Genomic DNA, 26,545 nt, shown 5'->3' with positions numbered 1-26,545 from the left:
GGTTAACACATTGGTTTCTAAATAAATCTCCTAATTATTAAGTGGTGTTCATACAGCTCTGTAAGACATTTTAAAAGTAATTAACATTCTAGGATATCAGGCCTCCTTTTGGAAAAGACTATTTTCTCTGAGTTCAGAACACAAATGGATTAGTTCATGCACAAATTGGACGCACTACTCACTGACATAGTAGAGATTCAATTTCAAATCAATCTTACATTACTGATAGTGACAATACTGTCAAAATAACAGAACTCTGTTAAAACATAATATGCAACAGATATACACCTAACATTTCATAAATCATGAATATATCGTTCAACAATCTTGCAACACAAAATTGGAAGAAAATGCTATTATCACATATCAAGGACACCAAGCCCTTAGTGATACAAAAGAAACTATCTTCAGGTAACTAAGCTGGGAACATAGTCCCTCCAAAAATGTTCCCTCTTGTCTTTGGTCTTTGAGCACTCTTCTATACTGACAAGAAGATTAGAACCATACCTGGAGGTCACCTGGAAGCACAAATTAGTACTTACAGACAGGATTTTCAATTAAGCAATATTCTTACTGACAAAGGAATGATGCTTTAATAGTAGAAACTGTTTTCACTGAGAAATTTGTTCTAATGTCAGGTAAAATAAAGGTTTTACTGCTAAAGTGCTAAGAGTACTCAAGAGAGGATAGAAAATTGAGGATTTATGTGGAACAAGAAACACAGATGGAAATCACTTTTAACTTGTTTATCCATAAATCCAACTCAATTACACTCTCTTAAAATAAATCTTTCACTATCAAATATTAAACAAAATTTCACAGAATATTTAAAAGCAGCCTCTCACTGTGACACAAGAAACACATTTGATTTACAAATGTTAATGTAATTATGCAAATGTTAAAACTGTCATCATGTCCTGCAAATATTTCCAACCTTTTGGGAGTTTCATCTACTCAGTTTATTTTAAAATAAGCTTTCTCATCTCTTGATTGATTTTCTTCTGTCCCACCTCACCTCCAGGAGGCAGCAAGCAGGAATTAGGCTGATACCTTTCCTGCTAGCCAAGCACACTTCTGACAGCAGAGTGCAGCTGTAAGTAAGGATTACAGTCAGGAAAAGCCTTCAGTCAGAAAAAAAAAGAAAAAAAAAAGAAAAGGCAGGAGGAGAAGCCAGAAAACCAGGCTGGTCTCCTAATCATTTGTTCAGATTCCTGATACTCTGATGAAGATGCAGAGCGTAGAGTCACCAACATTTCTGACAACCTGGGCATCCACCCAACACATCCAATGCAGTTGCTAAAGACAGGTTGAAGCCCAGCTGCAAAGTTTGAGACGGACTATTTCTAAGAGCATTCTTCATGCTGTCACTCACCGTCAGTTCTCAACAATAAATCAAGAATACAAGTCATAATTACATTCTCTGCTACTTAATGAATCAGCCACATGCCACTTCCTCCGCTCCCCTTCCCTTCCCACCAACTGTGAAACTTAAAGGCTCAAGAGAAACATGCTTACATCAGAAAGGTAATTTTTTGTCTTATTCTGAAACAACATGACCACCATTAAGCTCAAGTGCACTCTTCACAGAACATGAGCACTTAAATGACTTTGCCCATCTCCATTTATCCTGCACTGCACATCCTTGCCCTGTCTTTCCATAGAGAAAAAGCAGAGGCCCCACCACAAAACCCATTCCCTCATTAGATCTTTGCTCTGCAGGAGAGAATAATGCTTTTGCCTAATAAGAGACACAAGGCCACTGTCTTCACAAGAAACTGTTTTCATAAAAAAGAACAAAGAACACATGGCCATAGGGCACCCTGTAATAATTCTCTTATAGGGAGCCATTTCACAGCAAACTCAGAGAATGCTGGAGCAACTGTACATTCACCTAAGCCATCAAAATCACCCTGGTTCCATTTCACTGTCAACAATGATTTATGGTAAGACTTCTCATCTGAATGGATAATCTAATTGCTTTAGGAGCCTCAGTTTTACATTATCATACACCATTCTATAAGGACAATGGCAAAACAGATGTTATCTAACTGGTAGAAGGATTCCCAAATCCTCTGAAGAGAGACTGTCCGTTAACCATAAAATTAAGTAGGCCATGCAATTGCACAGCAATGAAGTGGAAACAAAAAGATCACATTAATAGGAGATTGGCTAAATTACTAACCAAGAATATTAGACATGGAGGCACAGTTTTAAAAACATTACTGGAGGCAACAGTATCACAATGGAGAAATGCAGGCACATGGCTTGGCAATACTTGAGAAGATCCCTGTGCTACCAGCAGTATTCAGTTGTTCGTGAAGGGATCAGACTAAAGGCTATTGAAATTCAGGAAACCAATATACTGCAGGTAAAGTGTTATGACCGCTTAAAATGAAACAGTGCTCAGATGTATGTATTCAAAGCATTTACGTTTTCTTTTAGCTTAGCCAACATATCTTTTAAATAGCAATAATGATATCTTTAAAAATTATTAAATTATCTCAGAATTGTTCAAAAATGCCACTGGGAGCATGTTAGATAACATTACAAGCACACCGACAAAGCTACTCCCAGCTTTGATACCAAGTATCAAACCAAGTGATTGCAAAAGCAACTGCGGACTAAGAACAGCATTAAACTTCCGAAGTCAATTTTCTATATGCACAAACACATGTCAAGCAGCATACTGGAACTGCATCTGCACAGAACAAACCAGCCAGTTCAGTAACATCATCCCTGAAAATGGTGTGTGCATTTTTAACTGTTTTTTTTCCTCAGGCCATCTATCTATGCTGCAGGATAAATAAAAACCAAGCACACTCAAAGGGCAGTAAGTGCAAGCCACACTGTATTTCAACTCATCTGAAGATGTGTGTTCACTTGGATTTTATTTCTCTTTTGAATAGTAATTCAGTGACAATTCTTTCTTTTCCATGCAGCATTACTGAGACTTGTAGCTGTTGTGATAACATATGCTTGAGAAACAGCTGTATCTCAGGCAAAGAGGCTTCCTAACAACTCACTTCACAATGTCTGATTGTTCTGAGGCAATTTGATTTCTGCTGCCATGGTGGAAGAGATATGCCAGGCTTCTTAAACTGTTTAGAGAACACCAAGACGGAGGAGATATAAGCATACAACTGAAAACTCTCAAAATGGGAACCTTGTCAATTAAGAACAAACTGTTACAGGAAATAAGCAGCTGCTAACCACTTCCATAGGCTGGGAACAAAAATTACATTGTCTCACAGAGCTCCACAAGCACTTTTCACCTTATCCCATCACCATAAAAATATCTGTGCTGCTGTTTCAGATTTAATGTATTGTTTCCTGTCAGTCTTGAACCCTGTCATTTACAAATACTTAACTTTCAGAACGGTACTGAGAGACACAACCTCCTTTTTCATTTTAACTCAATACTCAGCTTCTTATTCAACTACCTGAAATAAAAAGCAAGGCAAGACAACTTTAGAGCTTATTTGGCACTACTTATTCTCTAATTTCCCTACCCCCCTTTTTTTTCCTCATCTGGCAAGCATTTCAAAATTTAGCATGCAAGTTACAAGGGCTCAACTCAATTCCTAGATTAGACTGTTAACCCTAGATATATGAAGTATTTTCAATCCAGGCTCCAGTATGAAGGATGTGAGCAACTCACAAGGTTTTTGTCCCTAAACCTTGAAGATTTCAAGAAATGCAGGGTCAAATCTGAAAAAACAGAGTTTTATCCTTCTGTCAAAAGGCCAATGTCCCTCCTCCATACAACCCACTATCCTTCATGTATCTACTTTCTCTGGGCCAGTGCCAGATTGTCTCAGAATGCCCCCAGGGAGGCTGAGAAAGGGACAGGAAAGGCCAGAATTGGTGGAAAAAACCTTTGTAAGAAGTATACCCACTACCTCCAGCTGACTATATGTTGGAGCCCAGGGCATTCCTTTGGTTGCCCTGGAGGGTCAGGGACCTGGGCAGGGGGGTCTGGGACCCCAGCCCAGAGCTCAGAGAGACACTGGCTTTGATCTCAGTCCATGGGAAAAACTTCCTACACTGAGAGAAGGTTTACAGGCCACAAGACTATGAAAAATTGTAGTTTAGCTTATCACAGGGTGAAAAAATCGTAATTTTAGATTCCTAGCATTGAAGTGAATGGGGACAAGATGGAGAATCTGGGGCGTTGTCTCCTTCTTCCTCCTCCTTCCCCCACTTCATTTCTGCAGTGACGTGGCACAAAGCAGTTAGTGAGGATTGGGTCAAAGTAAAGATGACCTTTTTAGTAATAGTGATAGACATTGGTAAGAAACAGTAAATAAGAAATACGTAGTAATTAGTATAAAAGATAAGGACAACCCAGCTCGGGGGGAGACGTGAGGAGTCCATGCAGCTGCGAACATCTTGTCGGACTCTGAGAAAATTGTAAGATAAGGGACAATAAATGAGGTATGCAACCTTGAAAAATCTAAACTTGAAGACTCCGTCTCTTCCTTCGGTTTGGCTCAGAGCTGTGCAGGGGGGCAAAGGACCCTGAAACCACCTGAAAAACGGGGAAAGCCCCCGACAACTATATAGTGGTATCACTGAATAATTGCAGCAAAAGGTTTTCTAGGTCTGCTACAATCATGCAAATTCAGTTCAAAATGATTCACAAAGGAGATACTAAATAAGTGCTGACAGCCTTGTTGGCTAAAATTCATTCAAGCATCTTTCTCCCAATCTTAGAAGTACAACAATTGCTGACACCTCTGGTATTTCCCCATGAAAAACAAATTAGGTTTTAATGAAATAAGTAATCTCATTCCAGCAGAGAGGCAGGTTCAACCCTGCTTAATATTCCACAGCCACTACCAAGCAGCTCGGGCAATCCAGGGTAGTCTGGCAGATGAAGCATCCCCAGTAGTTGGTAGGCATTTTTCTGCCTCCTGCTTCACGTCAGGGATGCCAGGCATGTGAGGAATGCTCACGTTCCATCGTGACAAGGCCTCCTGTGCAACACCGGAAAGTGCGCTATCAGCAACCAATGGGATTGCACTTACTTATGTATCCAGAGAGTCCCAAGTCTCATGGCTGAGATGTTTTTTTAATCACTGCAACTTCATTTTGAATTTCTGATTCTCAAGTCCATCAACAAACATAGCAAACTATTAATTAGGATACAGTACCATCATTTGAGAGAAATTAAATGAGACTAAAACTACAACAGGTGAGTAGAGGCAGGCTGCAGTAATCTATATACACTTACCTTGGAAATCCACATTTCAATTGATTTCTGAAGAAAGCATCTCCCATTTCACTTCTGTGTCCTCCAGACTCTGAAGACAGAAATCAAGGACACTTTTTCTAAGAGGCATAGATTACAAAAGGAGGGACTTTCACATTCTAGCCTTCAGCTACTAAAACTGGATTGAATTTTTGAGCTGCATTAGATGTGATAAGTTAATTTCACAGAGTGAGGGCTTGCATTAGAAGTCATTAAGATTTTTTAATAAAAGATCAGGTGGTGATAGCACTTCACATGCATGCTTACTCCTTCCACTTCCACTTTTTTTTTAGTGTTAGGCAAGGCTCTTTCTCCTTCCTAGCAGCTAAATCTAGAGCATAATAAAGGACTCTATACTTAATTTGTCTTCTAGTAAGGCAATGCATTCCTGAACAACTTCTGGGTGCATTTTTTCAGAACAAAGAAGTCACAATACTTTAACAGATAATGCAACACTTCACATTTTTGTACAGAACTTTGAAAACCTACCATGGTGCTTGCAGTAGCAGCAACATAAAAACAGAATCACAGAAAAACAGTCTCCCAAGTGAGACCACAGTGGAAAGCATGTATTCCTAGAGGAGAATGGTGTTCTATCACATTTCCAAACAGCTTTGTAAAACGAAGCCAGGCAGAATTAGCTATTATCCAAACACTACTTACTCGCAGAGCACAGTGTATTTCTCATTCAGAGTGCTGCTCCAAGGGGCAGAGAGGTCCCTGGTCTGACAATAGCCTGCTACCAGGTGAAAATAATTAAGGAAGGAAGCTCTCCTCCACTCTGCAAATAATTTCCTAGCAATCCCCACTAAAGCTCATGCTAGGACCTAATTTAACCACTTCACTTCCATAATGTCTTTGTTTTCCTGCATGCCTAGGAAAAGACAACTCTATGAACTCTCCTTGTTTCTACAGAATACTTTGATTTCTTTGTCATAGTTGCAGCTGTTTTTAAAAATCATTCTGCCTTCTTCCTGCATCTGAAAGCTGAAATAAGGAACAACTTTTTTTGTTGTGAGTCACCCTAACTCTGTTTACTAGCAATGTATTAATTTACAGCAGCTAAAAATTTAGCTCAGATATAATAGCAGCATATTTTATTGGATTATTTATTTTTTTTTAAACATAAAGAACAGGGGAAAGAAAGGAGGATAAAAGATGCCACTGATTTTGTGATTATATATTTCTAGTAATCCTGCTTAAAAACGGCTGATATTTGTGTGCACAGCAGATCAATAATAATGGTAGTCTCTCTCTACCTTATCTCCTTTTATGTGATAGTTTTCTCATGAAGTATTACAGGCAAAGAAAGATTTTTAAAACAAAGGTTAACATATACTCTGCATATTTTATCAACTCGCTTTGGTCATCTTCAATATCTTTGCCCTCCAAAGCAAGAAACCAGTACACACTCCTTATCAACCAAAATTATTGTTTCTAAAGGTTATTAATAAACAACCATACTCAAGTTAAAGGACAGAATCCTCTCATGCACGTAGGAGAAGCAAACATTTTAAAACATATGACTTGAAATACTAAACCATTATGAATGGAGACAGAGAAGGAGAGACGTCTCTCTGGTAATGAAATTTATTAAGCCTACTCAAGCTGCACATCTCTACTCCCTCTGAGGAATATGCTTGCCCCCATAACAACTTTAAAATAGACCTAAATATTTTAAGAAGATGAAGTTAGGCAAAAATAAATCTTGCTCATACTGCTAATATGACATCAGGCTCAAGTTTTTAAATCAGAAATGGGTTACACAGCAAGAGCTATCCTATTAGTATCAGACACCACTGAGGACACACACACACAAGAATATACATAGCAGAAAAAGCAAAATTCAAACTGCCTCCAGTTATTTTTCCTCTTTATTCAATAAAAAAGGCATCACCATGTTTGCCACCATTGAAAGCAAGGAAGAATATCACTTCCTATCTCTTTCTCGGAAACAGCTAAGGGAAGAGGATGAGGATGGAACACCATGGTCTCAACTGCAGACTGGTCACTCCTGAGTCTTTCATTGACATCCTGAATTTGAAGAGGAAGGAAAAGTCATCAGTACCTGAGTTAACATCACTTTACCATAAGCACAGATACCCAGTGCATGTAGTAAAACTCTTAAGTCCAATGCCCTTAAACACGCAAAGGTAACTGCAACAGAGAGAGCCTCTCTATCTTATTTCCTAAGTGCATTATTTCCTTTTCCAAAGGAAAAAAGAAAGGCATAAAAATAACACTTCTCACTACGAAGAGATTAAGTAGGAACAAGGCAGTTATGAATGGGACATGGGTAACAGCTTCTCCTCCCAGCGATGACTTACACCACCAAAGGAGTTGTAAAAAGCAGCAGCAGGACACAGCAGGGAAAACTCCAACACTTAATCCGCAGTAAAGGGAGCCCAGCTTAGAGTCTGGAGCTTTTTACATCACGAGAGGGGCAGAGAGTACCTAATTACTTGCTGTAATTACCAAAATCCATTAAATAGGGAGTCTATTCCCCTGTCACCTTGAGAAACAGAAGTTTGGAGGGTTTTTTAGGGAGGAAGGAGGTATAAAAATATATTTTAGTCCCATCAAAAAAATTAGTAAGAGTCCTTGGATTTTACATCATCCTCAACAACTGAACATCCTTGTTCTGAAAATATGAAACTTCTGAAAAACTGTCAAGCCCATAATATAATCATTGCTTTACTTCCTTGGAAACAAAGGAAAGTTTTATTGGAAAGAGATTTAAAGCGCAGTGCGCACATTCCTCTCCAGACTGCAACCTTTTCTAATAGACGCTAGTTACAATACATCTGCTGACTATCTCTTCTAGAAGGGGTTTGTAAGACCAAACAGGTTATACACAATTTTACACCTTACAACCCCACTCGATTAAAAGTACATTACTCAGAAAACAGGAGTTAACCTCCTGATTCTTCTTCATAAATGTTCAGGAAAGAGGTTGAGAAAAAGTACTTAAATAGAAGCAGAATTTGATGAAAAGCAGAAACTAAGTAAATGAATCTATGACTTCTGCTTACACACATCTGCTGGGGAAAATCCCACCCTGAAGCACAAAATAGGCATTCTCCAACTGTGCATTGGACTGATGCTGGTTTAAAGCTGACAGTCTGCTTAGCCTGTTGTCTTGACAGGTAAAACAAATAAATGAATAAACTATTAACAGGTTACTGCAATAACTAAGCAGATCTTCTCAGGCTTTGCACTGTCAGTAATACTGCTCAGAGATCCAAAATTAAAACCACTCCAAAGAACAATTGAGTAAATATCAAAACCAGAAAAAAACTAGAAAAGAGGAAAAAAAATTATATTGGCCTTAAAGCACCTGTCAGTAGGACTGCCTGCATTACAGCCAGCAGTGCCCAGCTACATCAATGCAAAGACTCAGGTAAAGCTGCCTCACCAAAAGCACTTTTCCTGTCATTTGTTCTGGGTAATTTTCAAAACTTTCATTAAAAAACCCAGGGAATTAAGAGCTAGTTTTTCCACAGTAAAGAAGAAAAATCTGAGGAAGGTGGAAATGCAACACAATTAAAAATCCTAGACCAACTCAATACTCACATCAGAAGGAAAACTACAAAACAACCAAAACCCAACAAAGACACAAACAAAACAAACCAACCAACCTCAAAATCTATGAATTATCACACTGGAACTAGGAAGTACAGCTGTTAAAAATTTTACAGAGGCTAAAAATACTCCTCCCTATTGTACATTATCTCCTCAAACAGGAGGAACATAGGCAAATTTAGAAGTTTTAATACTTGCGCAATTCTTCTGACAGCAAGAGTGCCACAAACTGGAATTCCTGAAAATTGCCCTGGATAAGAGACTGTAAATCTGCAGACCCAGAAATATCCACTGGACAGAAAAGCAAATCTTGACTAGGCTTAGTAAAGAATGGCTAAAGGGGATTTGACTGAAGTACCCATCCAGCATCCACAGAGTGATTGTGTGGCACACACACCTCACTTTTCAAAGCACAAACTACAGCCAATATGTGAGAAAAGCCCTCTTTAAAATCAGGGGGAAATTAATTTAAACACTGCACTTGTATTTCTTTCTTTCCTGCCACTTTTTTAGATGAAAAAGGAAAGACATAAAAGACAGACTCCCCTTTCCAATACATAAATGCATATTTCTTGCTTTGAAAGAAAGAACAGAACAGACACATTAGGTATTTTTTAAATTAGAAAGGCATGAGGCACACAAAGGAACAAACAATCACAAAGGGCTCTGTTTCACTCTGGGTTTTTAAATGGCAGTAGGATGGTATTCATAATACTTTGTGCAAAAAAGCGCTTAGGTACTAATTCTTCCAGGATGCACCAGTAGTTCAGGCACCCCTATGCAGGTTCCCATGCTCAAGCCTGGGTTTTATCTCTCAGCAGCCAGAAGCAAGTGTGACCCCTGAGGTCCCCAGACACACCGTGAGTTGGGACCTTGGGCTGCTGCTTTCACTGGCAGCTCATCAGATCAGTACGGCCAGCAGCAGGACAAAGAGAAATGCTTCAAGACTATCCAGCTTTGGAGCGGGAAACATCTTCAGACAGGAGTCTCTGATACCACACATAAGGGTCAAAGCCAAGCTTATACTGGCCACTTAATATCAAAGCCTCAACCTAGACATTTTGATAACATCAAAAACCAAGGAAGGAAGACACATGTTTAATCTCATGACATTGCAGGACTTTGCAAAAAATACATTTCAATCTTGTACATGTACCATTCGGGAGTTACACTGGGATTAACACTGCACTGAGGGGCCAGGGGTACAAGGGTTATTGCAAAGTCCAGTTCCTCAAAGATGAGTGTTTGTAAATTGAAATAATAAGGCATAATCTTTGTAGCACCTCTGCACATTTCTAGACATTGAAAAAGTTGCTACTAAACAAAGTGACATGGAAGGTGTAGAAAAGGCAATCTGCAATACCTACACACTTGAAAAGGTCTCACGTACCAGGTTCCGATGCTAAAATTACTATTTAATTTGCCTAGCAGAGTGGAACATTATGTCAAAATGAAAAGAGAAAGTAGATTGTACTAATAGAAGTTAAACCCAGATTAATTTAAAATTAGAAGATTAACTTTTTACCTGTAGGAAAACAATTTTTTTTTAACGGAAAATACAAGCAGTGTATGTTCAAATTGTCTATCAGTATTTTTGGAATGATTTAATCACCTACCCTTCTCACTGCCAGCCTCCTCACACTGCAGATTATACATTAAGCCATTTCCAAAACAGTTCAGCAGGGATGCTTTGTAGGACAAGAACTGAATCAATGGCAGAGCACCCTTCCTGTGTACATTTAGTTCACAAATGCATGCTGAAGCTAAAAATAAGAGCAAAACTTTTAAAAGACATGTTTTCAGGGACAGTGAGACATCATCTAAAATAAGAGATATGCGTTCCACTGAGCCTCACAAACAATACCAAATACAACAGGACAAACTCAGCAGCTCTGTATTTTCAATCTCTTGCTGCCTAGCACACAGCTCCTCACCATACATCCACTGACAACACTTTCTGCATTGGATCACAACAGACAGCAGATCTCAATTAAATTTGAGTATAACCACATCTACAAATGCCCACGTTGTCCCTCCAGCTGTCACAAGCAGGGAGGCTATCACAGGGAACTGCTGACACCGTATCACTACTTCACACACAGAGGCACTGGGGACAGGGCACATGCAGCTGTCATCACTGGGGGACTGGCGATGTGGAGAGGACTGCCTGCCACTCACCCTTGGAAATCAAATCAGGGATTTGATTTTGACCCTTCACTTAGCTGAAATAGGGGAATGGTACACAGGTTCAATGAGGATGATGTTGCTCTTATCTCCACCAGCTCAATAGGGGTCAGGGACAGGTTTCTAGCATCCCTGAAGCCAGAGGAATCAAAGGGAAACTCTGACAGCTGCTGCAGGATTATCCGAGCAAAGCAGGCAGGGGAGGACACGCCAAAGGCTTTCGGCGAGGCCAACAACCGGTTCTGCAGCAAGCACTCACTCATGGAAACCAGCACATCCTCAGGACTGCAGATGCTCCAGATCTAAAGGTGGCTCTGACCCCAATAAAGGTAAAACTCTCACAGATCTGCCCTGCTGGCAAAGGTGTCCTAGAGAATGTACTGCAGCTCACGAGCAAAACTGATGAGAACACATTTTACATAAACAGAACAGTTTCCTATTATTTTTCTATTTTATGATTTGATAGTTGTCTTGGTTTGAAAAGACAGGTGTCTGCTAGGGAGAGGCAGGCCTTTCTAGGAATGGGGAATTCAAAACTTTCTCTCCGTGTTATTATAATTTGGAAGATTAAAAAAAAACAAAAACTTTTCAGTCAGAGCTATGGGGAAAGGAATAACAGTCCTTTACTAGTAACTATAACAGGACAGACAAACAACAACAGCAATTATAATAATAGTAAAACAGAACTAAGAACCCCGAGGGACAAACGGTGGAAACTCTGGCGCTGATGGCTGGAAGCGGTGGATTGTCTTCGGCAGGCAGGGGGGTGTCCTGGCAGGCGAAGCGAGCAGTGCTGGAGAAGCCGCAGCAGCTGGACTCAGGCTGACCTAAAATCCAGCAGGACAGCGAAGAAACTCCAAATTCCTGGGCGCTCTAACAGTTGATAGAATTTACAGGACTAGACTCTTCCGTTAACAGTGGACTCCACGCAGCTACCCGTTGCTTGACCGTCCTCCCTGGAAAAACCCAGAGCCGCTAGCCCACTACCTTCAGCTCTCGGGAGCCTTTTTCCTCCCTCAAAAACTAAGTGATCAACTTCCATTGCCAGGGTGACGGGGGGATTACAGGAATTGACTCTGTTGGAAGCCGAGGTGAGCCTGACTGGGAAAGAGTAGCAGAAACATCCAATTGTGACTAGCCCAGGGGCCCCGCATATTTTAGGCATGGACCTCCTCCGGAATGGTTATTACAATGACTCTAAGGGACGCAGGTGGGCTTTTAGAATAGCAGCTGTAGAGGCAGAGGGTGTTAAGCAGTTGAATACCTTGCCTGAACTGTCGGAAAACCCATCTGCAGTAAGACTCCTAAAGGTAGAAGAGCAACGAGTTCCAGTTGCCACCTCGACAGTGCACCGCTGACAGCATCCGACAAATCGAGATGCCGTGATTCCCATCCACAAGATGATCCGTGAGCTAGAGACCCAAGGGGTGGTCAGCAAAACCCACTCACCCTTCAACAGCCCCATCTGGCCTGTGCGCAAGTCTGATGGAGAATCAAGATTGACTATGGACTACCGTGCCTTAAACGAAGTGACTCCACCATTGAGCACTGCTGTGCCAGACATGCTGGAACCCCAGTACAAGCTGGAGTCCAAGGCAGCAAAATAGTACCCCACAATTGACATTGCTAATGCATTTTTCTCCATTCCTCTAGCTGCAGAATGCAGGCCTCAGTTGCTTTCACCTAGAGGGGCGTGCAGTACACCTGGAACCGACTGCCCCAGAGTGGAAACACAGCCCCACCATCTGCCATGATCCAAGCTGCACTAGAAAAGGGTGAGGCTCCGGAGCACCTACAGTATATCAACGACATCATTGTGTAGGGGAACATAGCAATGGAAGTGTTTGAGAAAGGAGAGATCATCCAAATTCTCCTGAAAGGTGGTTTTGCCACCAAGCAGTGCAAGGTCAAGGGACCTGCCCGAGCAATCCAGTTCCTGGGAGTAAAGTGGCAAGATAGACGGCAGCAGATTCCCACTGAGGTCATCAATAAGATCACTGCAATGTCTCCACCAACCAGCAAGAAGGAAACACAAGCTTTTCTAGGCGCTATAAGATTCTGGAGGATGCACATTCCTGAGAACAGCCAGATTGTGAGCCCTCTTTACCTAGTCACCCGCAAGAAGAATGATTTCCACTGGAGCCCTGAACAGCAACAAACCTTTGCCCAGATCAAACAAGAAATCGCTCATGCGGTAGACCTTAGCCCAGTCAGGAGAGGACCAGATGTGAAAAACGTGCTCTACTCTGCAGCTGGGAACAATGGCCTGTCCTGGAGCCTGTGGTGGTGCAGAACTGTTTTATTAGATTTTTGTAAGAAGTTTATGTTATGGTTCGTTTCACTGTATCCCCAATTCTGTATCCCTTTTGTGTTGTCTGTATAATAAGGTGTTTTGTGTCAATCATCCCATACCTCACATGACATGTAACATCCCCTCTGCCCCAACCCCCCTCTCTGGGGCAGCTTGTCTATCACTCCCGGGATCCCTCCCGGATTGTGAAATCTCCGGGAGAGGGCTTCAGGTGATAGGTAGCCTGGGGGAAATTCCTCTGGCTCTGGATTTTAGTGGTCTGAAGCTTGGGGGTGGGCACACCTTGTTACCCCCTGAATCCCCTGATTTGTTGTCTTCTTGTATCCTCCCTGAGACCCTCCCCCGCTTACAGGGGGAAGGAGGGAGGAAGAGGCTCTCTCAGCCGCTGGGTTCTCAGCCTGGAAGCTCTCAGCCGCTCGCCTCGGAGCTTGGAGATCTCTGCTAATAAACATCTTTTAACCTGCTAAGCTGAGAGCCAGCCTTTTCTCTTCTGCTGCTGTTGACTGTCACCTTTGGGTCCAGCTGCTAAGCCGAGAAGCCAAAACAAACTGGAAACTTTGTGTCTGTGTTGACCCGAGCTAGCTGGGGGTCAGCTCCCACCCGGAGCGGGGACACAACCGGACACAATTGGCGCACCAACGTGGGGAACACCACGCCGGCAGAAGCAGCTTGGACCACGTGGAGCACGGCTCCACGGTGACAGAGCGTCCAGCGCCCACGCAGGACCCCCCCGGAGACGAGGCGGACCCTGCGAACGGACTGGGGCTGATTTAGCCCTAAGAACAGTCTCTGGGCGTCACGCACCCCTGTGCAATTGACTTTTAAACAAGGCAAGTTCCAGGGGAAAGAAGGGGAGCTTCGAGCCCCGACCGGAGTCCTTCTTGCAGCAGAACATCCAGACCCACGCACCCCCCAGGCACAGGAACAGGTAAGTATACCCACAAAGGGACATACTTACTGGTTTTAGGGTTCCCCCGAGGGAGGGGGATCTATTGGGGAGGAAAAAATCCTCCAAAAATAGCTGCGCAGCTAAAGGGTTAAACCTCCTGTGATTTTGAGCGAACGGGGTCGCGGGGGGGAGTGCTTTTCATCTGGGTTTGGGTTCAAAAGCAACTTAGTATCAAAACATGGGTGGAAAGCTAACAGTTGCTCAGAAAAGGTTGTATTATAACTATGCGTCAGTAGTTAACGATGCCAAATTGAAAATCTCAAAAGGCAAATTAAGAAGTTTTGTTCGCTGGGTTCATGTGCATTTTCCCCAAGTCTCTCCGGACAGAGTCTGCAGCCCACATTTCTGTGGCACTGTAGAAAAGGAATTAATTAGGTTGATTCAAACTGGGGACAAAAAGGCTACAAAGTATTTTACTGTAGCAATGAAGTTAAATTCGGCAATTCAATTTCAAAAGGGAATGCCGAAAGAGCCCAACGGAGAAACGTGTTCTCCCCCTCCTCCCCCCACCTCTTTTCCCCGGTCCCCAAGTCCCCGGGAAAGCGTTCTCAATGGAGCGGCAGGGGTCCCGCCAGCCCGCTCTGCCTCCGGGGCACCCCAGCCTCCACGCCCGTGCTGGCCCGGTGGGGCCGGGAGGGAAGTCTCAGGCAGCACTGGCCATGCTGCACGGGACAACCCTCCCTCCCCGCTTTTCCCGGTTCAAAAATGCCACGTTCAGTTTTCTGTGGGGGGTGAAATCGGGTCCAAATCCACGTGGTCCTCTCGGGGTTCCCAAGATGGCGGAGACCGCATGGCGGGGGACTCCCCTGCCCCCTCAGTGCCGCCCACCCCTCCCTACCCCGGTGACGTGGTGCCCGCAGCACGCAGCCCCGCCCCCTTCCCCGCCCCGCCTTACCCCTGTGACGTCGGGTGCCTGCCGCGTGACCCCGCCCACCCCAGCCCCGCGCGGCCCCGCCCCCGCCCCACGTGCCGCGGCCGCGCTGCCCCCCCAACCCCCTGTGGCTGCGCGTGCGCACTGCGGCACCCCGTCCCCCCCGCAGCCGCCGCGCCGCCCTCCCCGAGCCTCCCGTGCCCGCACCGCCGTGTCTCGCAGCCGGCTCGATCCCGCTCCCCCCGGGATCCCCCTCCGCCCCCCCACTCCTCAATGATGTCACCCCCCGGGCAAGCCGCGGCCCTTGCAGGGACTCGGTTGCCAGGCAACCAAGTGCCTCAGGGCACAGGCGTCCCAGCTCCCTCAAACCCGGAAGTGCCCGAGCAGGGAACGGGAGCAGAGACAGCTGCCAGCTCCTGCTCCATTCCCACCCTTGCCCCTGTTACCTTCCGCAATGCCCGTGGTGGTAACAACAGGGCAGAGTACCACCCATTTCCCCGAGCCACCATCAAAGAGATCTGCAAAGCTCACAGGATATATGGCTGTGATGGGCCATATTTCAGGGGGCTTCTCAGAGCAGATCTCTCTGCAGAGGAGGTGGTGCCTGCTGATTTAAAGTACCTGTTTTCTTGCTTGCTGAACCCAACAGAGTACATCCTATGGGTCACAGCTTGGAAAAGGCTGCTCCAGGAGGCCTTACCAGGGCTCCTCAACCATGTTAACACCAGAGTTGATGCTCAGGGAATCCCTCTCACTCTCGACCACCTGGCTGGGGAGGGGCAGTGGGCAGAAGCCACTGACCAAGTGGTCATTCCTGTCCAGTGCCTCCACGTAGTGAGAGAGACAGCCCTGACTGCATTCTTCAGCATGCAAACACAAGGTCCTGCGATTTCTTATTCGAAAATCAGGCAGGACCAAAGTGAGTCTTTCACAGATTTTGTGGAAAGGCTGTCCCAAGCTATTGAAGCTCAGGTCAAAAATGAAATGGCTCGGGAACACATTTTATCAGAGATTGCGTTTTCAAATGCAAATGATTTATGTCGTGCTGCAATTTTAAGTTTACCCCTACACCCCAAACCAACCTTACCAGACATGATTCAGGTATGTCACGTAAAGCTGCCTTTTATGAGCTTCTCTACAGGTCCACGGCCCAAACCTCATCAAGTTGCAGCCATGGAAACTGAAGATTCCCGAAAAACACCGAACACCGGGAAGAAGCATTCTGCACAAAGCTCCCAGAAGTGTTTTTTGTGCGGGAATTTGGGGCATTGGGTTTCCAAATGCCCCCTCAAGAAAGAAGTAGAGGACCTCAAAAACAGAAACAAAAACAGGGGAGGGGAAGGGGAAAAAGGGAGAGGGTTTAAACCCTCACAAAAAAACTGGTGAAAGAGCGCAGGTCCGCCCTGCGTGAGGAAAAAAATGGGGTGGACCAGGCAGGAGGGGAGGGGAAAGGGAGCCAAGGGAAAAAGAAGGAGAAGCTGCAATGCCCCATTCAGGGTGGCAGCAAACATAACACACTGGAAATGACTTACACGGACCATGACATGGCACAACCAATTTTGACAACCAATTCTAAATATACCCCCTACAGGTTGCAGCTCACGGAGGGTTTGCACCTGAAAGACGACAACTGGATTTTTGTGTCAGTTGACAACAGTGAGCAGGGTACCTGGCCAAGGGTCAAAGATAAGCTCATCGTTGTGGGGGACTGCAAACACACCCCAAAAGAGATCGAAATTCTTCCAGGAACATTTGATAACAATCCTGGAAAATTCGTTCTCTGGCTACGCTGCACTCACCCAACATTCCTACCTAAAGCGAAGATAGTTGCCCAGATCATACCCACCTGGGAACACCTGGAAGAAGACAACATACCAACAGTTTGTCCCGTGCACAACATCACAGAAGTGAAACCCCAGGTGGGATGTGAGTTACAGGTGGGTGATAAGGCCATTAACATCACAGGCCTGCTCGACACAAGTGCAGACGTGACTGTAATACCAGCTAAGCACTGGCTGTCACGTTGGGCCTTGGAAAACGTGGCAGGACACGTGCAAGGAATAGGCGGAATGCAATTGGCCAAACAATCAAAGAGTGTGGTGCAAATTAAGGGGCCAAAAGGGCAGTTGGCCAGTTTACGCCCTTTTGTTTTGGATTATAGGGAACCAATGTTGGGGAGAGACCTGATGGCCCAGTGGGGAGTCACGATTGACATCCCAGACCCCCCACAGGATTTTTGGGCGGCGGTCGCTGAGGAGCACCCTACCCACAAGCTGAATTGGAAAACAGATGCACCAGTGTGGGTTGAACAGTGGCCGCTTTCAAAACAGAAATTGAAGGCGCTCGAAGAGCTCGTGGAGGAGCAGTTAGCTAAGGGTCACATTGTAGAGACCACCAGCCCTTGGAATTCGCCGGTTTTTGTTATCCAGAAGCTGGGGAAGGACAAGTGGAGACTCCTCCAAGATCTCAGACAAATTAATAACGTGATAGAAGACATGGGCTCTCTTCAACCTGGGATGCCTACCCCGACCATGCTCCCACAAAATTGGAAATTGGCTGTTATAGATATAAAAGATTGTTTCTTCCATATTCCTCTACACCCTGACGATGCATCACGTTTTGCATTCTCGGTTCCCACTGTTAACCGAGAGGCCCCGAGGAAACGCTACCATTGGAGGGTTCTTCCCCAAGGGATGAAGGTGTCACCTATCATCTGCCAGTGGTATGTGGCTTCCTTGCTGTCCCCGGTCCGCGTAGCCGCAGAGAAAGCAATCATCCATCATTATATGGATGATGTGCTTGTGTGTGCCCCCACCGATGATGTCTTGTCCCACGCACTTGACCTGACAATTAATGCATTGGTTGTTGCAGGGTTCGAGCTGCAGGAAGACAAGGTTCAAAGGATGCCACCTTGGAGGTACCTGGGGCTGGAAATTGGCAAGCGGACCATTGTGCCGCAAAAATTGGAAATCAAGGCCAAAATCAAGACCCTTGCAGATGTCCATCAGCTGTGTGGGGCATTGAATTGGGTGAGACCCTGGCTGGGCCTCACAACTGAGGACCTAGCCCCTCTTTTCAATTTATTGAAAGGGGGAGAGGAGCTGAGTTCTCCCAGGGAACTAACCCCGGAAGCGAAGGAGGCGCTGGAAAAGGTACAGCATCTCACGTCCACTCGGCAGGCTCACAGGTGTGATCCAGACCTGCCTTTCAAATTTATAATAATGGGGAAATTGCCACACCTCCATGGAGTCATTTTCCAACGGAGAAATAACATCAAAAAGGACCAGGGCAGAGAGGACCCACTTCTAATCATAGAATGGGTCTTTCTCAGCCATCAAAGGTCCAAGAGAATGACACGTCCACAGGAACTGGTGGCTGAACTGATCCGAAAAGCCAGAGTTTGGATCAGGGAATTGGCAGGGTGTGATTTTGAATGCATTCACATTCCAATTGGATTAAGATCGGGCCAGATTACAAAGGCAATGTTAGAACACCTGCTTCAGGAAAATGAAGCACTGCAGTTTGCTCTAGATTCCTTCACTGGGCAAATCTCAATTCATCGGCCAGCCCACAAAATTTTTAATCAGGATGCCAAATTCACACTGAATTTGAAAGATGTTTGGAGCAGGAAGCCTTTAGAGGCCCTGACAGTTTTCACGGACGCATCCGGAAAGTCCCACAAGTCAGTTATGACTTGGAAGGACCCTCAGACTCAGCAGTGGGAGGCAGATGTTGCTGAGGTGGAGGGATTACCTCAGGTTGCTGAGTTGGCCGCTGTTGTCAGGGCTTTCGAAAGGTTCCCCGAACCCTTCAATTTAGTAACAGACTCCGCTTATGTAGCAGGGGTGGTATCGAAGGCAGATCAGGCAATACTGCAGGAAGTGTCTAACACCGCACTGTTTGAGCTGCTTTCTAAGCTTGTCAAGCTTGTCTCCCACAGGGAGCAGCCATTTTTTGTGATGCATACAAGATCACACACCAATTTGCCAGGGTTCATAGCTGAGGGGAACAGAAGGGCTGATGCTCTTGCTGCTCCTGCAGCGATGGCCCCATTGCCAAGCATTTTTGAGCAGGCAAAGCTCAGCCATCAGCTTCATCATCAGAACGCGCCTGGCCTTGTTCGCCGGTTTCACATCACCCGGGAACAGGCCAAGGCAATTGTGGCTACGTGTCCCTCATGTAATCAGCATGCACTCCCCACCTTGAGTGCAGGAGTAAACCCCAGAGGTCTGAACAGCTGTGAGCTGTGGCAGACTGACGTGACACATATCCCCCAATTCGGCCGATCTAAATATGTGCACGTGTCTGTGGACACTTTTTCCGGTGCAGTTTTTGCTTCTGCCCACGCAGGGGAGAAGACCTTGGATGCGATTAAACACCTCATCCAGGCTTTCTCCTTCATGGGCATCCCAAAAAGAATTAAAAACTGATAATGGCCCAGCGTACCGTTCCAAGGAATTCTGCAGCTTCCTGCAACAATGGGGAGTGGGTCATAAAACTGGCATCCCTCATTCCCCAACAGGCCAAGCTGTAGTGGAGAGGACCCACAGAGAAATCAAAAGGGTCCTTAACCAACAACAACCGGTGTTGAAAACAGAAACACCACAGACCCGATTGGCCAGGGCTCTATTCACTTTGAATTTTTTAAACAGCACTTTGAGTTTTTAAACCCTCCCATTGTTCGTCATTTCGGGGCAAACCCTCAGCTAAACATCAAAGAGAGGCCGCCAGTCATGGTCCGGGACCCTGAGACTGGAAGGACAGAGGGACCTCATGATTTAGTCACGTGGGGCCGTGGGTACGCTTGCGTGTCCACCCCCACGGGGCCGAGATGGTTACCATCAAAATGGGTGAGGCCCTATGTCCCGAAGGTCTCGGGGGAGAAAAAGAAACTGCCACAGGTTACTCAGGCAGCTTTTAGGAGGAAAAGGAGGGAAGATTTTTCCCCGGATGGTTTCGCTTTCCTGAATGACCCCTGCTCGAATGCTGATTGTTTGTTTTAGTTCTTCTAGTCCCGATGGAACCTGTCCAGCGCCAATCCCCTGTGCTGAGGAAGTTTCACCTGCTCCTTGGTGTCCTCCTGCTTGCCAGTCTCACTGCACCTGTCTCCGGATGGTTGGTGCCCCAGCCCAAAGCCAACGTTTGGGCAACTCTCGCCAGGGCAATGGGGCAGGACCACATTTGCCTCTCAGAACAAAGGCTGAAGATGTCCACAAAGCCATCCAGAATATCCGAGACATGGTGAATGACATCAAGAGAGAGACTGGTGACTGGCTGAATGGATTGTTTGGGGACTGGCGAATTTCGGGCTGGGTGGGTTCAATTTTGAAATCAGTTTTGTTATTTTTGTTTGTTATTCTGTTAATTTTAATTGGATTTGGTATCATCAAAAAAATGTTAAGTAGATTAATTTCTAGCACCACGCATGCCCCCTCTGTGAACCATGTTGCTGTATCATCCGTGCCTGGATGGGAGGAAGACGTGGAACTGGAGGAAGACCCAGAAGACAGAAGACACCCAGAGGATGAACCTCAGATGGAGTGGCCCACTCAGCCAGAGTGGCTCACTGAGTTACCCGGACTTCGAATATCATCCTCCTCCGTTCCAGCCCTCCTCCTGTCATTAAAACAAAAAAGGGGGAGACGTGGTGGTGCAGAACTGTTTTATTAGATTTTTGTAAGAAGTTTATGTTATGGTTCGTTTCACTGTATCCCCAATTCTGTATCCCTTTTGTGTTGTCTGTATAATAAGGTGTTTTGTGTCAATCATCCCATACCTCACATGACATGTAACATCCCCTCTGCCCCAACCCCCCTCTCTGGGGCAGCTTGTCTATCACTCCCGGGATCCCTCCCGGATTGTGAAATCTCCGGGAGAGGGCTTCAGGTGATAGGTAGCCTGGGGGAAATTCCTCTGGCTCTGGATTTTAGTGGTCTGAAGCTTGGGGGTGGGCACACCTTGTTACCCCCTGAATCCCCTGATTTGTTGTCTTCTTGTATCCTCCCTGGGACCCTCCCCTGCTTATAGGGGGTAGGAGGGAGGAAGAGGCTCTCTCAGCCGCTGGGTTCTCAGCCTGGAAGCTCTCAGCCGCTCGCCTCGGAGCTTGGAGATCTCTGCTAATAACATCTTTTAACCTGCTAAGCTGAGAGCCAGCCTTTTCTCTTCTGCTGCTGTTGACTGTCACCTTTGGGTCCAGCTGCTAAGCCGAGAAGCCAAAACAAACTGGAAACTTTGTGTCTGTGTTGACCCGAGCTAGCTGGGGGTCAGCTCCCACCCGGAGCGGGGACACAACCGGACACAGGAGCCTTTAGCAGAAGGTGCCTGGGGAGACTCAGAGCCGACCACTGAGATTCTAGAGCCGAAGCTACAGAAGGCCCGAAGCCAACTACAATAGTTTTTGAGAACTTTATGTAATATAGAAGAGACATCATTACCTGTATTCACCAACATCAACTCTGGCACTCATTCTGACCAAAAGTGAGAGGCAGCAAGTTACATGAATTATAAGAAGCAATAAAAATATCAGGTTTTGAGAAGAGAGTAATGACATTTAAAGAATTCAAGCCATCACTGAAGATGCTTTCCTGCAAGACAAGTACAAGCTCCAAGTAGGTGTGTCCTTGGCCCAAAGAAGGTATGATGTAAGAGTGAAATAGGAAAGAATAAAGCAGACAAAGCAAATGACAATAAAAAAAGATATATTAAAAAAACGCAAACATAACATTGCAAAAACCAGAGAGAAAAAAATTAATATTGACTTGTGAGAAGATTAGTTGAGCTTGTATCACTTTCACAGTTCATGGTCTATGATGATATGAAATGGCCTAACATGTTTTCTGACAGGGTTTGGGTTTTGTTTGATATTGAAAACAAGCTTTCTCTAAAGATAAAAAAGGGGAAAAAAACAAACACACACACACACACACACACACAAACAAACAAAAAAAAAAAAAAAAAAAAACCACACAGAAGAAAGTAACATTCAAACAATTGAAAGGGAAAAATCTGTAAAATACCACTGAAAAATATGCATATAATTATTTACCTAGAGAAAGCTATAGGCTGGTCTTTGTTAAAGATGCAAACTTTATTCAGTTCATCAACGGATGAGTGCAACTTCAAACATAATACTCTGAAGGCTCACATCACCACCTCAGGCAAATTCACAGATTAGCTGGTGGCTGATGATTCCAAGCTTAAAACCAAAGTAAATATTTATTAACATTAATCACTGCATTTTGATTCAATTACTTTAAAAAATGTAACTATCTTCAGGAAATACTGAATCCCTTTTCTCCTAGACACAGTTACACTAAAAGAAGAAAACAGAATTTTCCAAAAGCTTTCTGAAACATGAAGGGAAAGTTATGAGTGTGTGATTTAAATTCATTACAAAAAAGAAGTACAGAAATCCTTTATTAAAAGCAATTAATTTTAATTGTAATGTCAATCCTTTAATTATGGTTGATGAGAAACATTGCACACAATTTTTGCTTTCCCCACAACAATGTTCCAGACAGAGATTTTCATTATCTCATCAATACCCACAGCATGAAGTAAACAAAAAAAAAAAAAAAAACAAGAGCAAAATATCTGAGATTTTTATGTTCTTGAAAAAATAAGACAGCCATACCGATGTTTAGGTTTATACAAGCAATCCTACTAAGTAAGATAAAAAATGGGCAGGGGTAGATATGAAGTATGTTGGTTTGGGGTGGGGGCTTTTGTTCCAGAATAGAGGCCTGAACAACAAGGTTTTAGGGGCTGGGAAAGCTTTGATTTCTATAATCTCTCAAATAGTAAGGGTCCAACTAGACTGCTTCAGAAATCATGTTATGATAATAAAGTATAAATTATATAGTTGATACTTTTGAACCACCCATACTGCAGATAAGCCATTTATTGACTAAGTCTGGTCTTGGTCTCTACCTCAGTCTTCTGACTACATCTGCCCTGAAGATAGAGCTACAACTCTAGCATATGCTAGAAATATAACTCAGATTAACATTGAAGCACACAAACAATGCTGTTTCAGCTCAGACTCTTGAGTATACTTAGATCTTGGAGGAACTCAAGAGCGCTGCCCATATGTCACCCTGGATGATTTCCTGCTTTTAGTCCTTTCTTAGGCTGGACAAAGGCTGCAGTTGGTGCTCATATCTATGGAGTCTCCAAAACACCAACTTTATCACTTTAAAACCAGAATATTATTGCCACATGAACTCAAGAGAGTTAACCAAAACAAGTGATAAAACCATTATGAAAAGTACTAGCATTCCTGAATGGTCACTATGGATTTTTTTTTTCTTCTACATATAAGAGGTCTTGTTATTGCCTTCTGAATTTTGCCATTATCTACCTACCACTTGAACTGTTTTCATAGCATTACCTTAACCAACACTTTGGTGGGAGCAGCACTTCCAGGGTACAAGAAAACTTTGTCTGCAGTTGCTACTGGTTCACCTGTGCAAGGATGCTGCTCCACACCACATACAAACCAGTTCTGCCACTTAAGTACAAAGCCAGTCTCACCACGCACAGAATACAGATGCATTACAAGAAATGCTATATCAGCTGAAGGTGAACACAGGCGATAGCCATTAGCACTTCTAAAGCATTCCTCTTACCTAAGAAAATGGCATATTAAAAAAAAAAAAAAGGCAACATGAAAATCTCAGTATCTTCTTCCTGGTTTAGGATGAGAGAGGGAGATATACAAACAAGCTAATGGGAATGGGGAATACTATCACTATTCTATTTTTCATGGTAAATTGATAGGTCTAATAAAATAATCCATTTCTAGCAAGATCATGCCAGCATTAAATGTCAGACCGCATATAGGGAACCACAGTAAAACTTTTAAAGCTTCACTCATTACTCTTGAGAGCATTCACCAAACATTGCAGTAAAATTCTACACAGAGCTGGTCTCTGAATACATTAGTTGTGGCTACAGATCCAGTTTCAGACCACAAGTTTGGAAGCCTGGGAGTATAATGTGTCTTTACAAATAATTTCTTCTTTAATGTAAAAATTAAGTTTTCTTTTGTCCTTGAAGCTTAGAGATGGTAGGAAAGAAGACTAAGTCCAAAAAGAGAGAGAAAAGCCTGTTTACCTGGAATTAAAGATGTGTGTCTACTAAAACAATAACCTAAGCAAACAGGGAAAAGAAAACTTGTTTAATTCATAACATTTAATCTTATAATGGGGTAATAAATAAATGCCACACGCTGTGCCACATTTGACAGTCAGTTCTCATGTTGAGAGGGATTTGAAAACTTCTTCAGTATAAAGTATTCAAAGCACAAGGCACAGGGCCACTTTTCAAGAGTTTTCCATAGCTTTATATCAACTATTTCTTCATACACATAGCCCTAAAAATACCCTTGTTTCCAGTGATAGTTCAGCTTGGAATTCCATACAAACCGCTATTGCCAAGACAAGGTTAAAGCCACATGCTTCATTAACCACACAGCAGCCTTGGCAAGGGCCAGCTCAAAGCAGCAGTGCTCTGCATCATCACCATCAGTCCCAAACCAGGAATTAGTGCAAGGAATAGCCAAGCAAGGCAATCACAAAACTGTAGCTTCCGTAGCAACCTAGCTTTTTGCACAGCATCAGCTAAGTCTGTCTTCAGTCACACTGATTTCCTTTCCCAAACAATTTATCTCTTTTTTAGGCCATATTGTGTCTTTCTTCTTGAATGGGCTTAAATCTATTAAGTAAGTCATTGCTCATTTCTCCTCCTTTGGTTCCAGCATCTGTTTTCAGTATATGTCTTAACAGCTTTCTACTGTAGGAAAGGAGAGGAGAAAACCACTCAGGGAGACAGAAAGAACAGGTTAGAAGAGCAAGATGAAAACCCATGAAAGGTAGGAGTGAAATCTGCAGAGATCTCTCTGGACAAGGATGGTACCCTCTGACCAGATTATCTGCACTGATTGCTCACCCGCACTTATCCCACTAACAGTCATCCCTTCAGACCTGCTGACCATGCTGATTGCATGATTGATCTTCCCATCAAGCAAACAGGCTTAAGCAGTTTGACCCAGCCTGGCTTCCTACAACAGGAACAGCTGAGATTGCCAAAGCCCAGGGATAATGTCTCTCAGCAAAGGCAGCACCATTCATACTCTGAGAGCAATTCTTCTCACAGCTTGTGTACTGGACTTGGACCTTTTGCATCTCACACACCTAAGAGTCAACAAGGTCTGTATCTCATTTCACCTTTCTCTTATGTCTTCTGCCTTGCCTTTTCCATTCACCAGACCTCCCCTATTTGACACCATAATGTTTAGATGGCTCTTACACCTGCAAACACTACTCCGTCTCTAAGACACAGGACCACTATGCTTATAACTGTCTCTTTTCCATGCATTGCTCTTCTCATACCTTTCAGTCCAAAACTCCTGAGGGCAGAAAATCTCCTCAAGAGCTCCTGAAAGCACCCTAAAGTATTTCTCCCTAAACAGCTAGATAAAGTAACTGAAGTGAATGAAATTGCATAAGTATCTTACCAGACTGAAACAAAAATACTTTAAACCTTAAAAAAAAATCAACAAAGACTGAGTAAGGAAGTACAGAAGCATTTGCCCCAGCCATCTGTGCACATAACAGCCAAAGAGGTTCGTACCAGTGCCAAACCTTCTACTACCTTGCTGCTTCACTTCTCTGTCTTCTTGCGCACTACACCAAGTCTCCTCTCTCTATTCCCCAAAAACAGCTGGACTACACAATCAGCAGGAAAATGCAGCTGGGATGTTCTCCGTTCTCCAAACACATAAGCACCATTAGCAATTTGGGGAAGAGACAAGGTTCTACACCTACCTGTGAGGAAAGAAAGAGCAAGGACAGAAGGAAACTTTGCAGCCTGAGTCTGACCTCACCTTGGAGGTAATGTTCCTTCCATCACTGGCATTCAAAGCCATGCACATAGAGAAAAACACCCTAAGCATGGCAAAATGAGGTCACTCAGAACAATCAACGGTTATTATTTTCTTAACACCTCAACATTTCTCTCCTTATGCCAGTTCATTCCACAATAGAGCAGGTCGAGTTTAAATGAGAATTAGGCTGCGGCTTTTTAGTATGCCCCAGGTAAAACAAGTGAGCACGCACAAAGGGCACCTGATAACATTATCTGCACATGCACTACTGTTTAACTGTTTCCAAAGGACTGTCAAGCTGCCATAAGACCTCATGTTAATTGCTTTGTGTGTGTTATGAAATGTAAATTAGGATTCCCTCAAAAACCTGGAAAATTGCACTTATTTAAATCTCACAGGATTATAAGAGGGCAGTCATTCAATAATATTTCTCACCAAGAAATGTGAAACTAGGCTCTGCAAAGATGCTCTGCACAGAAACAGATCTGTTAGTGTATGTAACAGTTGTTTTC

General features: G+C 44.0%; 1 protein-coding gene and 1 long non-coding RNA gene across 4 annotated transcripts in view; both read right to left on the bottom strand.

Annotated features, from left to right (window-relative positions):
• TMTC2 (transmembrane O-mannosyltransferase targeting cadherins 2) overlaps positions 1-26,545 on the bottom strand; it is a 324,464-nt gene that overhangs the window by 279,666 nt on the left and 18,253 nt on the right. The gene's annotated exons all lie outside the window — the stretch shown is intronic.
• LOC120752020 (uncharacterized) lies at positions 4,843-6,027 on the bottom strand. Its single transcript, XR_005700572.1, has 3 exons — positions 5,915-6,027; positions 5,234-5,303; positions 4,843-4,976 (listed from the first exon to the last, which is right to left on the bottom strand). It is a non-coding gene; the product is annotated as an uncharacterized LOC120752020 (long non-coding RNA).

The sequence above is a fragment of the Hirundo rustica genome, chromosome 4, assembly GCF_015227805.2.
Source record: "Hirundo rustica isolate bHirRus1 chromosome 4, bHirRus1.pri.v3, whole genome shotgun sequence".
Classification (NCBI taxonomy): domain Eukaryota; kingdom Metazoa; phylum Chordata; class Aves; order Passeriformes; family Hirundinidae; genus Hirundo; species Hirundo rustica.
Note: the sequence above shows the minus strand (reverse complement) of the source record. Positions and strands in the feature narration are given on the sequence as shown.